The sequence below is a fragment of the Aquarana catesbeiana genome, linkage group LG07 (assembly GCF_042186555.1).
Source record: "Aquarana catesbeiana isolate 2022-GZ linkage group LG07, ASM4218655v1, whole genome shotgun sequence".
NCBI lineage: Eukaryota > Metazoa > Chordata > Amphibia > Anura > Ranidae > Aquarana > Aquarana catesbeiana.
The window spans coordinates 285,510,257-285,523,706 of NC_133330.1; the positions used below are offsets into that span (position 1 = coordinate 285,510,257).

A 13,450-nucleotide genomic window follows, 5' to 3' on the forward strand; every position below is an offset into this window, starting at 1 on the left:
CCAATTCTTCAATCTGCTTCGGGTCCAGGCGCTGGCATCTTAAGCAAGAGAAACCGCCAGTGAAGCCCCGTGGCTTCACAGCCAGATCTCATTGCTCATACGTGAACCATGCATTATAAATGGTCCCTCAGTCTTCTGGGACCTGTGATGTCTCCCAGAAGGCTGCAAAAGAAGGAGGGGGGAACGAACTTTCGCTCAGATTGCAGCGGCTATCTGAGCGAAAGTGGGAACGGGTACCTGTTAAAACCAGGTACCTGCTCCCCCAACTCCCCAAAAAACTTCCAATAATTAAACACTTCAGCCCAGGAAGATTTGGCAGCTCAATGATCAGAGCACTTTTTACAATTTGGCACTGCGCTGCTTTAACCAGTAATTGCGCGGTCATACAATGCTGTACCAAATTTGGGTCCTTTTTTTTCCCACAAATAGAGCTTTCTTTTGATGGTATTTGATTGCCTCTGCGATTTTTATTTTTTGCGATATAAATGGGAAAAGACTGAAAATTTCGAGAGAAAAAAAAAAGATATTTTCTACTTTTTGTTATAAAAAAAATCCAATAAACTCAATTTTAGTCATACATTTAGGCCAAAATGTATTCAGCCACATGTCTTTGGTTGGTAAAAAAAAATGTCAATAAGTGTTTATGACTGCCTATCTCATTTCTTCAGGTGCTAAAATGGCAGGGCAGTACAACACCCCCCCCCCCCCAATGACCCCATTTTGGAAAGTAGGCACCCTAAGGAAATTGCTGAGATGCATGCTGAGCCCATTGAATATTTTATTTTTTTGTCACAAGTGATTGAAATATGACAAAAATAAAAAGAAATTACACAAAGTTGTCACTAAATTATATATTGCTCACACGTGCCATGGTTATATGTGGAATTACACCCCAAAATACATTCTGCTGCTTCTCCTGAGTACGTGGATAAAACATGTGTGAGACTTTTTGGGAGCCTAGCCGCGTACAGGACCCCGAAAACCAAGCACCGCCTTCAGGTTTTCTAAGGGCGTACATTTTTTATTTCACTCCTCACTACCTATCACAGTTATCAAGGCCATAAAATGCCAAGATAGCACAACCCCCCCAAATGACCCCATTTTGGAAAGTGAGCACCCCAAGCTATTTGCTGAGATGCATGTTGAGTCCATTGAATATTTTATATTTTGCCACAAGTTGCGGGAAAATGACAAACCTTTATTTTTATTTGCACAAAGTTACCACTAAATGCTATATTGCTCTGTTGCACATATTCCCATGGCATGTGTGAGCAATATATCATTTAGTGACAACTTTGTCTAAAAAAAATAAAATTTAAAAATTTAAAAAAATTAAATTTTCCCGAAACTTGTGGAAAAATATCAAATATACCATGGACACAACATGCCTCTCAGCAAATAGCTTGAAGTGTCTACTTTCCAAAATGGGGTAATTTGTGGGGGTTTTGTGCTATCTTGACATTTCATGACCTCCGAAACTGTGATAGGTAGTGAGAAAGTGAAATCACCATTTTATGGCCTTAGAAACCCTGAAGGCGGTGATTGGTTTTCGGGGTCCTGTACGCGGCTAGGCTCCCAAAAAGTCTCACATATGTGGTATCCCCGTACTCAGGAGAAGCAGCTAAATGTATTTTGGTGTGAAATTCCACATATAACCATGGCATGTTTGAGCAATATATCATTTAGTGACAGCTTTGTGCAAACAAATTTTAATTGTAAATTAAATGTAATTTTACCGAAATTCGTGGCAAAATATAAAATATTCCATGGACTCAACATGCCTATCAGCAAATAGCTTGGGGTGTCTACTTTCCAAAAAGGGGTCATTTTTGAACTGTTCTGGCATTTTATGCACAACATTAGAAGCTTGTGCCACATATCACCCACCAAAAAAACTGTTAGCGTTCGCAGGGATCAGGCCTAACTCTGCGAATGCTGCAGTTATGTGTTTTGTAAGTGACAGTAATCGATTGATACTGCACTTGGGTGGGCTGGGCTGGGCTGGGCTTGACGGAGGGGCTAAACACAGGTGCTAACAGGTATCTGGGCTGATCCCGCAAACACTGCATTTGGGAACCCTAAACTGCTGGTCTGAAGTACAGATCTGATCAGATCAGATATTGATCTGTTCAGACATTATACTACTAAAGGAGGTGTATGGTGCGTGCGTGGGTGTTAGCGCTACTGGCACCAATCTGGCGCTGCCTGGGGGCGACGCAGACCCTAATTGACGCTGAAACCTAACTGATATCACCCGCCGGGTGATCAGGGGGTTATATACGGCGGGTGCCCTGGCGCTAAAAAGAAATAACTAGCTAACCAGCGTCACCCGTGACACTTAATATGGTGATCACTTGTGACAGGGGGTGATCAAGGGGTTAAACCTTTATTAGGGGGGTTGGGGGGTCCCTAGACCTATCTGGGGCTACAACTAAGTACCCTAATGCTGATTAGTGTCACAAATGACACCAGTACAGTAATAAAAAAAAAATATGAACACTGCACTGGGTGACACAGTGACTTGAAGGGGTTAACTGGGGGGGGAGAGGCGATTCGGGGTGATCGGGGGGTGAAATATGTGCCTATGTGTACTGTGTCAGTGTAGTGTTGGTGCAACTCACTTTTGGATGTCTTCTCTCCTCTCTCTGGAACGGAAAAGAGTTCCATGAGGGGAGATGACATCACTTCCCCTGTCTGTGTTTACACTTACACAGGCAGGAGAGGATTTCATTCGCCAGGACCGATCAGCAGGTCCAGGCCAGAAATCATTGGCCTGGGCCTGGAGACTGATCGGTTCTGAAGCAAAACCGATCGGCGCGGCCGCGGTAAGGTAACGTTGATTTGCCCAGCCGAGCCAACCTGCCACAGTAAAACTGCGGCGGCTGGTCTGGAAGTGGTTAAAGGGGGGGGGGGGGTACAAATAAGAGGAATTTCCCCTTTTGGGTGAAGTTCCGCTGTAACTGAAGATAGAAGCTGATTGGCTACCAATTCACAGCTGCACCAGGTTTTGAGTGCACCGGTTTTAGTAAATCTCCGTCACTGCATAGTGTGCATGGGCCCATTATTTTGCTATGTTCCCATAAGGGATATTTCCTCTCACTTCCTGAGCAAATGTCAGACAGAACAATAAATGAGCGTACATCTCTTTCATTGAGACATACCTGAACATCACATCTAGATGAGCTTATTAGACTTCCCATTTTAACACAACGGACATTATTATGGAGTTTCCCCCCTCCCCATTGGGACTTTCACAGCCTTCACCCTTCTGGGAAGGTTTTCCACAGGATTGTGGAGTGTGCCTGTGAAAATTTGTGCCCATTCAGTGAAAATAGCATTTGTAAGGTCAGGTTTCGATGTTGGATGAGAAGACCTGGCTTGCAATTGGCATGCCAATTCATCCTAAGAGTTTAGCAGGGTTTAGGACAGGGCTCCGTGTAGGTCACTTGAGTTCATACCAAACCCCTCAAACCATGTCTTTATGGACTTGAATTTGTATACAGGGACACAGTCATGCTGGAACAGGAAAGGGTCTTTCCTGAACTGTTGGCACAAGGTTGGTAGAGCACAATTGTCTAAAATGTCTTTATTGTGGCAATAATAGTACTGAACACAATGATTTGGAGGGGTGTCCACAAACCTTTGGTCACTCACATAGGGTAGGTTTGATTTTGAGTTGTTCAAAAACTTTTGCCAATATTCAGGGCTTCCCAAAAGTCTCCATACATAGGAAAAATTAACAAACTCATATAATATTTAATATTTTTTTTATATTTATATACTTGCATAACAACATATATCTTAGAATGTGTTCATATTTTGTAAAAATTTTTATTGAATATTTTGTAACTAAGACCGGCCATACACGGTTCAAATCTCGGGCCAGTTCAGCAGGAATAACACAAACTCCGTCCATTCCCACCTGTCAGAACGGTGATCTGCCTTATTTACATAGGCAGATCACAGTTCTGTCTCTCTACCTGACAATCAGAGGTTGCCGGCAGATATCGAATACCCGACACCCACCCATCTGCTTCCACTGTGTGTAATCACAGCGCTCACAGTGGAAGTGCGAAATCATGTATATATACATGATTCGGCGCACAGCTGCCGCCCTGTAGCCCTAAAACTGCTATAGGGCGGTCGGCGATCAGTTAAAATATGACAACGTTGTCAAGACACATACATAGGATATCTGGACCACTTACAGCTCATTGAACGCTAACCCAGGTTCCTTGTTTTTGGGTGACTCTGTTGCATTGCAGGGTCCTTTGGATTCAACCTTACATGTGTTTTGCTGGGAGAGAGAGAATCCTATGACACTGCCTGTGCTGACATGACCAGGCAGCAAAGGAAGGCTGCTGGGCATGCATGCACGTAACATGACCCTATCAATTTTGGGACATGCAGTCCCAAGGCGGGGAGTCAAGGTGGACTAGTATGCAGTGCATCACACACCCGACTGCAAGTTTGTACAGGAACCCAAAGGTTGCAGCGGTGAAGATAATAATTAGAACATTTTTTTTTTTTAAATAAATGTTTCTCGCCTTCTGTTGTAGTGTTCCATACAGATTAAATACTCTTCAAGAATACTAAACTTTAGTACTACTTTAAACTTTAGCAGGTTGCTCACCGCTGACTCAGACACGACACGGTAGAGATGTGAAGTATACACAGCCACACTATTGCCCCCCCCCCCCCATGTGATAGTAAATACCAATGTGGTGAGGTTCCAGTACTGAAGGCAGATGTAAAAACCACATTCCAGGGCAGGGCTGGGGCTGTGAATCAGGCTCCTGCTATTTACCAGTTGACTGCACTGCTGGCTACACAATGTTCTCTGTGAACTGGTAACTGTGACATAGTTTCTTTTTCTCTTTTTTTTTTTTTTGCATAATCTAGCTTGTTTAAATCTGCTTTCCTCTCCCTCGGCCTTCACTCCCATGTGTTGGCTGAGAGCAAGCGTCACAAGTTGGGAAACTCTCTAAACTCCTTCACAGCTGTCAAGTTTTAGAGGAGCTCTTTCAATTGCTTCCCATTCAGCTATGTCCTTAATAACACCATGAAGGGAAACAGAAATGTCTAAATGTTTAGATTTATAAAGCTTAACCAGCGTAATGAGCGTTTCCCAGAAAAGGAAAATGACAGTCAGGCTATTCTTCATTTTGTATGATTCTGACCCGATAAAGGATCTCATGACTCTATTATGTTTTGTTTATACTGCAAACATTTCAAAGTAGGCCAGCCATTTTTTTAAATAGTGAAAAATAGTTGTGACCTCTGTTAAATGTAATTGCTTGCTTGCTTGTTTCCACCAGCTGCTGTGTCAAGTGCTTGCAATACAGCGTTTAAATAACTGTTTGGACTCCATACCAGTGGATACTGTATTTTTACGATCTAAACTCATCGGAAATCCTAAATTTTATTGGTTGGCACAGGAACAAATGACGGGAAACCTGTTTTGGTCAGGTGACAACTGTCTTTGAAGGGATTTCCCCTCATTTTCTAGAGATGTCTTTCCTGTTGTATGTGTCCACGCTAGGATCTAAATCAAATTTGAATGTGAATTGGATTTATTTATGATAAACCTCAATTAATTAGTGTAGATAACATGCTGTATGAGCGGCTGCTGCTCTACTAAGGCTGTATAACCTCTTATATTTAAAAGAACCGATCGCTCGGTTCTTAGAGATCCCTGAGCAGAGAGCTGGTGACTGTCAGTTCTATATTAATATTATCATTACATATTAAAAGTTCTGTATTAATACCCTTGCCCCTTCTAGAGGTAGAACATAGGTACCATATGTAAATCAGTATTGCTGCACCATCTAGTGCAGCCTTTCTTAACCTTTTCAGCACAGAGGAACCCTTTCTGGTGACTATATCTACAATTCATGGTACAATAGTGTGATGGTCAGTAGGAAGAATGCTCCTTACACTTGTGGACATTGGGAAGAATGAGCTCCTTACATATAGCTAAAAAGATCAATGGTGTTATTGGGAACTTATCTGAAAGGCAGAAATTGCTCATTGCTCAAGGAACCATTAGAAACCTCTGGAGGAACCCTAGATCTCCATGGAACCCTGGTTGAGAAACCCTGATCTAGTGGATCTCTGGTGGTTCTAAGAAATGGAGAGTGTAGGAACCACTACACTAAGAGGTAGTGTGCGAATAAATAAATGATCAAACTGCACTATGCGAAGCCTATTTTCTTCTTCTTGATATATGTGGCATATTATCCTTACCCGGTGGGTGTGCATTCCGGTGGTCCGCTTCCCTTTCCGCGGAAGATATATTTCTGCTCCATATGCTCATTATGACTACCTGTGATGGGGGTGTCATGTATGTTTGGTGAGTAGGATGTTTGCCTAGGGACTGGTGGAAGAAGACACATTTTGTTTTTCACATCTTATAGTGCAGATGATTTATGAAGACACCACTTATTCACTGCATTGGAGATATCTGATGGCGGTGTATGAACATTACACATAGACATTCATACTTTTTCACTGTATTATGTTATATATTGGTTTGTTTATGTTCACATGTATTTAATGGTTTAATAGAGAGCTCGGTACAGGCATACCCCACTTTTAAGTACACAATGGGGTTTATTAACTAAAGCTGGAAAGTGCAAAATCAGGCTCACTTCTGCATAGAAGCCAATTGTTGCTCTATTTTGGGGAAAAAAAAGGACATAAATTTTGTTTGGGTGTAATGTCGCACGACTGCGCAATTTTCAGTTAAAGCGATGCAGTGCCGTAGCGCCAAAAGTGCTCTGGTCAGGAAGGGAGTAAATCCTTCTGGGGCTGAAGTGGTTAATTATTGTTTTTTGTATGTATTAGGCCATTGAGCCTCACTACGGACTGCTCCATGTTATTTTCATTTTTTATTATAAACAAGTTTTTCTAGAGTGCGCAGGTAGAGGGCCATTGTCTCTTATCCCCTTTTCTTCCAACTTCCACTTCCTGTTCGCGGCCATCTTAGGTGTATGATGGCAGCCAGTAGGGGGGGGGGGGGGGGAGAACATGCCAGCTGATTGTCATTGGTGACGTCATATCCGGCCAGTGAAATGCATGCCAGTGCGATACTTCCCTGCCGGCGACTTCTGCTTGTAAATTTCATGTAAGAAGTGAGTGTAATGTATTTTAATGGTTTTTAACCAAATAAATGGAATTACATTATGTGGATTCCGATTGTCTTCTTCACATATGCATCATTGTAAAGATGTACAGATCTAAAATACATAGCCATTTGAACCGATGTGGAGGACTACAAATCCCAGCAAAACACCAGGATAACTAAATAAAGCTCATATGACTCATATATACTATTAAGTGACCACGGAAGTGGGTGAGTGAGTGGGATGACTGGCTGGGAGCACTGCAAAAAATTACACTCATGTCAAAAAAAAATCTTTCCTGTTGTGTCTCAGGACAGGAAGAAAAGAGAAATCTCCCAAAATAAACAAACCAAAAAAAACAATTGAAGTAATCAGAGGTAGCTCATACCTAACACATGATGACAGTGGTCCGATTTATACCTTTCTACTTAAATCAGGTGATGATCGTATGTTCATGAGACAGCATGTGAAAGCAGGCCAAATACACAAAGAGTAAAGCTGGATACACAAGGACCAAAACAAGGGCAGTTCAGGGACTGGCCCAATTTCGATCTGTGTCTGGCCCTCGGTGTTCCTCGCTGTCAAAATACAAGGGTTGATTTACGAAAAACTGGGGAGTGCAAAATCTAGAGCATCTGTGCATGATAGCCAATCGGCTTCTATCTTCAGCTTGTTCAATTAAACTTTGAACAAAAAAAAAAAAATTGGAAGCTGATTGGTTTGTATGCAGAGCTGCATCAGATTCATCAGATTCATTCAGTTTCATACCTGGTGATGCTCTGCCAGGCCTCTACTGCATCTGTCTTCAGTTCTGGCTTGTTCTTGGGGCATTTTCCCTTCAGTTTTGTCTTCAGCAAGTGAAATGCATGCTCAATCGGATTCAGGTCAGGTGATTGACTTGGCCATTGCATAACATTCCACTTCTTTCCCTTAAAAAACTTGTTGGTGTATGCTTTGGGTCATTGTCCATCTGCACTGTGAAGCGCCGTCCAATGAGTTCTGAAGCATTTTGCTGAATAAGAGCAGATAATATTGCCCAAAAAACTTCAGAATTCATCCTGCTGCTTTTGGCAGCAGTCACATCATCAATAAATACAAGACGACCAGTTCCATTGGCAGCCATACATGCCCACGCCATGACACTACCACCACCATGCTTCACTGATGAGGTGGTATGCTTTGGATTATGAGTAGTTCCTTTCCTTCTCCATACTCTTCTCTTCACATCACTCTGGTACAAGTTGATCTTGGTCTCATCTGTCCATAGGATGTTGTTCCAGAACTGTGAAGGCTTTTTTAGATGTTGTTTGGCAAACTCTAATCTGGCCTTCCAGTTTTTGAGGCTCACCAATAGTTTACATCTTGTGGTGAACCCTCTGTATTCGCTCTGGTGAAGTCTTCACTTGATTGTTGACTTTGACACACATACACCTACCTCCTGGAGAGTGTTCTTGATCTGGCCAATGGTTGTGAAGGGTGTTTTCTTCACCAGGGAAAGAATTCTTCAGTCATCCACCACTGTTGTTTTCTGTGGTCTCTTGGGTCTTTTGGTGTTGCTGAGCTCACCAGTGCGTTCTTTCTTTTTAAGGATGTTCCAAACAGTTGATTTGGCCACACCTAAAGTTTTTGCTATCTCTCTGATGGGTTTGGTTTGTTTTTTCAGCCTAATGATGGCTTGCTTCACTGAGTGACAGCTCTTTGGATCTCATATTGAGAGTTGACAGCAACAGATTCCAAATGCAAATAGCACACTTGAAATGAACCCTGGACCTTTTATCTGCTCCTTGTAAATGGGATAATGAGGGAATAACACACACCTGGCCATGGAACAGCTGAGCAGCCAATTGTCCCATTACTTTTGGTCCCTTAAAAAGTGGGAGACACATATACAAACTGTTGTAATTCCTATACCGTTCACCTGATTTGGATGTAAATACCCTCAAATTAAAGCTGAAAGTCTGCAGTTAAAGCATGTCTTGTTCGTTTCATTTCAAATCCATTGTGGTGGTGTATAGAGCCAAAAAGATTAGAATTGTGTTGATGTCCCAATATTTATGGACCTGACTGTACAAACTCATTTAGCCTGTTAGTGAATCCAGCTAAATACAGTACTCCTTTTATTGAAGACCAGTACAGTTCACATTTGTAGATAAAAAAAGGCAGAAAACAGTACAATTCTCTACATCTGATATCATCTAACTTGCCCTTCTAATTTCTGTCTCCTTTAAATTAAAAAGGAATTGATACAAGATATTTGCAGTGTGCTGTGTACACCTTTCAGTTCTCTAATTGCAGTCTATCCTTATCCACAGATCTCTAGATTAATAACAAGACCTCTAGTTTGACTTGTTTTACATTGATCCCATAAAATAACTATTTCAATCGAACAGCAATTAAAATACACAGACGTGGCAATTATTTGTGACCAGCTAATGTTGAGTATTGGCATTCTGCAAAATTCATTGAATGCCGCAGCATTTCATTAATAAACCCTGTTATCCACTGCCTAAAGTGAAATGGCTTCAAAACTTTTAGCTTATTAGTGCTGTATGCCATTCAAGACAAGTTTAATGTACTGGTTTTATTACTTTAGGCAAATAAGATTCGCTACTCAAATGTCTGTAGCAATTAGACACCCATATTGTACACTGAACTAAGCTCCGTTTTATATTGTTAGTGTAGCAATATGGACTACAATTGCAACGAACAGCTATTCCCTGTCCTGTCTGCATATCGTATTGTCCCTCTAGTGCCCAGCGTCACTAGACTGACATATTTGTGAGCCCAACCAAAGGGATTGTGGGACTAGTAGTTCCATCAGATGGCTTTTCATTTGCATGACTGTACAACCGGACTACATATCCCAGGGATCCTTGCTATCACCAGAGAGATTGCTGGGAAGAGCTATAAAAGAGACCAGAGATCCGCCCCACGGCTCTCCTCATCCCGGGCCTCATGCATGAAGGATCTCTCCGTATGAGGGAAGTGAAGTTGCGGCCTACCACGTGGTCTACAGCTGAGAAGGGGTCCAGTTGTGTTGCCTGCTGTTCATCGGACATATGATCAGCACCACCTCTACAGTGCAGCAACCCACGCTTCGTGCTCTGCAACAGATGATCATCACAAGCGGGTCCGCAGCCAGGACGTCCATCCGGGATTCGCAAGCTGGAAGGCATCGAATCGGTCTGGTCGTTAGTGAGAGGGCCACAGCCCATCTTTGCAAACCTTTCCTTTGTTGTTTCACTGGGACACTGTGCACAGCTTTACTTTGGAAACACTTCCCTGCACCTCTATTTGAACACCGTACATAAGCATATTTAGCTACAGTCATCACCAGATATACTACCACTCTGTTACTACACCTTGTTGGATACAACTAATGGCCGGCCTGGGTTTCTCTTTCTAGAAGTATTGTCAGAATTGATACTTAACCTCTGCTTATCCTTTCAGGTTATGTTCAAGTGGTACTCCATTGTACAAATGTGTATATAATAATCTGTTGTGGCCAACTGTCTTAACTGGCATTTCATTAAGGAGTCACTCAACTGGGTTTGCGCTGTTATCCCAAGCTCAGCTGAACCATTACCTCCTTTGTGCAACCATATCTTAACTGAAGTATTCCAGTAAATGTTAACAGAATATAAACGTATTCAGTGTTGTATTATTACTTAAAGGTGTTGCAATGATGTCTGAACCCAAAGTGTCAGGTGGGTTGGAAGGTTCACATGGTCATGGCGATGCAGATGAGCAAGTAAATCCAAGCAGTCCACAAGGGGGCCATGCTACATTTGGGGGCTCGTCCGGGAAGCCATCTGCAGCGGGCCCTAGCCAACCTTGACAAGAGCCACAATCTGCGTGGGCAGGAATCAGGGAGCTAAACTGGAGAGAAGCACTGTTCTAGATATCTCTGGGATTGAGCACACCGAGGGAGAGATTAGAAAGTGGGTAAGAGCTCTGGCCCCAGGGCACCAGGCCTACATTGTAGACGCGGAAGCTGAATACGACTTGGATCAAGTCTGGGTGCTACTGGAGTGGCAAAAAGAGATACCTGTGTGTTTCTAGAGGGAAGAGATACGCCTAGCCAAAGGAGTAATTGTTAGAGTGATCCTGATCAAAGTGGGGGGAGAGCCTGCTGAGCAACAGCCCCCATCAAGGGCTTAGGAAAAGGGCCCAGTATAGGTAAGAGCCGACACCCAAGGGGCCAATGTCCCTCCTCTCTCTTTTTACAGGGATATGAGCCGGCTAGTCAATAGTTTGAATAGTGAAGAATGGTGCTGGAAATGCCAACCAGAACTATCGGAGACTCAGATTTTTCTCAGGACAGTTACCTACTCCTGTAGGGGAAGATGGGCTTAAAACCTGTATGAGTCAAGCTCTGCAGGCCATGGAAGAATTGAGTGTTCCAGAGGCTGTGAAATGACAACGGCTCAGTGAGAGTCTTTGAGGCCTGGCAGCTGATGTGATTCGTAATCTGAGGGTGGGAAAGAAAACTTGTGTTGCCATGGACTACATAGATGTCCTGTATGCTGTATTTGGAAGAGTTGAAACTGTCGCAGATCTGAAGTACAAATTCAACCACACCCACCAGAACGGGGAGAGTCTGTCTGAGTACATATCTCGAGTAGACAGAATGCTGCATCAAATTATCTTCAAGAGGGGTATTGATCTCAAAGATGCTGACCAAGCTTGTCTAGACCGGGTTCTGCATGTGGCTAGGCCAAATCACCAGATTGTATTAAATTTGTTACTAAAGAGAACCAAAGTGGTGCCTACATACCCTGAACTGATAAGAAGAAGAGGCTTTATTAGAAGAGAAAAGCTAAAAAAACAGGGAGGTGGGTCATATTGCTGGAAATAGGGAGAAGGTGGTGGCCCGAGCTGTTCACGCGGAGATGAGTTTCTCAGATGAGGACAGTGGAACTGAGTCTGAACCGGTAGGGCTGGCCATTCCTGATGCTAATAAGCCAGCAGGTGAACTTGGGCCAACCGAACTAATGGCTCAGGTAGTTCAAGCCCAAACTCAGATGTATCATGCCTTGATGCGGCTAATGGAGACCCAAGAGAAAGTCCAAGAACAAGGGACTCGCCAAGGGGAGCCAAGATTTCTCCAAGGATGAGAGAAGAGATGTTATGGATGTGGGGAGGTTGGACACTTTTGGGCCGAGTGTCCCAAGGCCGGTATCAGCCCTCAATTACTCACGGATGTTCTGAAATCCTTACAGGAACTACTCCTCCCAAAACTGGTGGGAAACTTCAGGGGACCTCAGTGAAGGAGCTGGTTGAGAGTCCTGAAGGAAAACTGAGCTCCAAAGCAAAGGCTAATGACAGTCCTCCTTCTCCTGGAAACAAGGACCGCCCCCCCAGCAGAACTGCACCCAATCTCTTCCCCATCACAAAAGTTGACGAGCGCAGCTACAGCAAAGTTAGAGAACCAAACAATGTTTCCCATCTTTCACAATGTGTGGGGGCACAGTGCCTCCCCCTCAGTGCAGGTGCGGTGTGGGGAACTCAGAAATTGGAATGCATTAGTGTCCCACCCACACTTTCCTGCGCTGCTGATGGGGAGGGAGTCAAATGCCGGCAAAAGAGGCTTTGAGTGCCGCTGGTGGCACCAGTGTCGGGGGTTACCTACGCCTGTGCTAAATGCTGTGGTGGTAAGTGCAGGAATCTTCTTTGTTACCTGCCAAATTATTTGTATTTTTGGCCAGCTAGCCAGTCTTTCAAACAGCACATCTGGGTTGGTGACCTAATTTTTCCCTGTATTTAATGCAGTGTAGGACATTCCCAGATTCAGTTAAAATGAAAAGTCAAGTATTTATAATAATTTAAACTGTTACTAAACCCAGGACCCTGCATTCACTACATCTGGACTCTCACGCTACACAGAACATGATAATACAATTATTTTAGTAAATATAAACTGCTAAATACTTTTCTCATCAGCAGTATATAGCAGTCTTATAACTTATATCAGTGTCTGGTTATAGCTTGTGGGAAGAGTTTTCATCCTCCTCTGACTGCCCTATGAGACTGCAGGACCCCTGACCCTCTGTCTGGATAGTGCTGATCACATGCACCCTCCCAGGAGAAAAAAAACTCTTTAGCAATACACACCAAACTGAGCATGTGCAGAGTGCCCCCAAGGCTCTGTACTATCAGGTGATAAATTGGGGACTGGGGAAAAAGGGGAGGATCAGAGGAGACAAAATCAAACAGCCTTTTTGCACAATGCGCAGGATTAATCCCTTAGGTTCCACGGTGAGTACAACAAGCATGCTTTACTGCATATACAGAGTGATTATACTGTTGTGGGTTTAGTAACACTT

General features: G+C 43.2%; 1 protein-coding gene across 3 annotated transcripts in view; it reads left to right on the forward strand.

Annotated features, from left to right (window-relative positions):
- Window positions 1–13,450, forward strand: part of KIAA0040 (KIAA0040 ortholog) — an 82,938-nt gene that overhangs the window by 57,025 nt on the left and 12,463 nt on the right. The window lies entirely within an intron of this gene.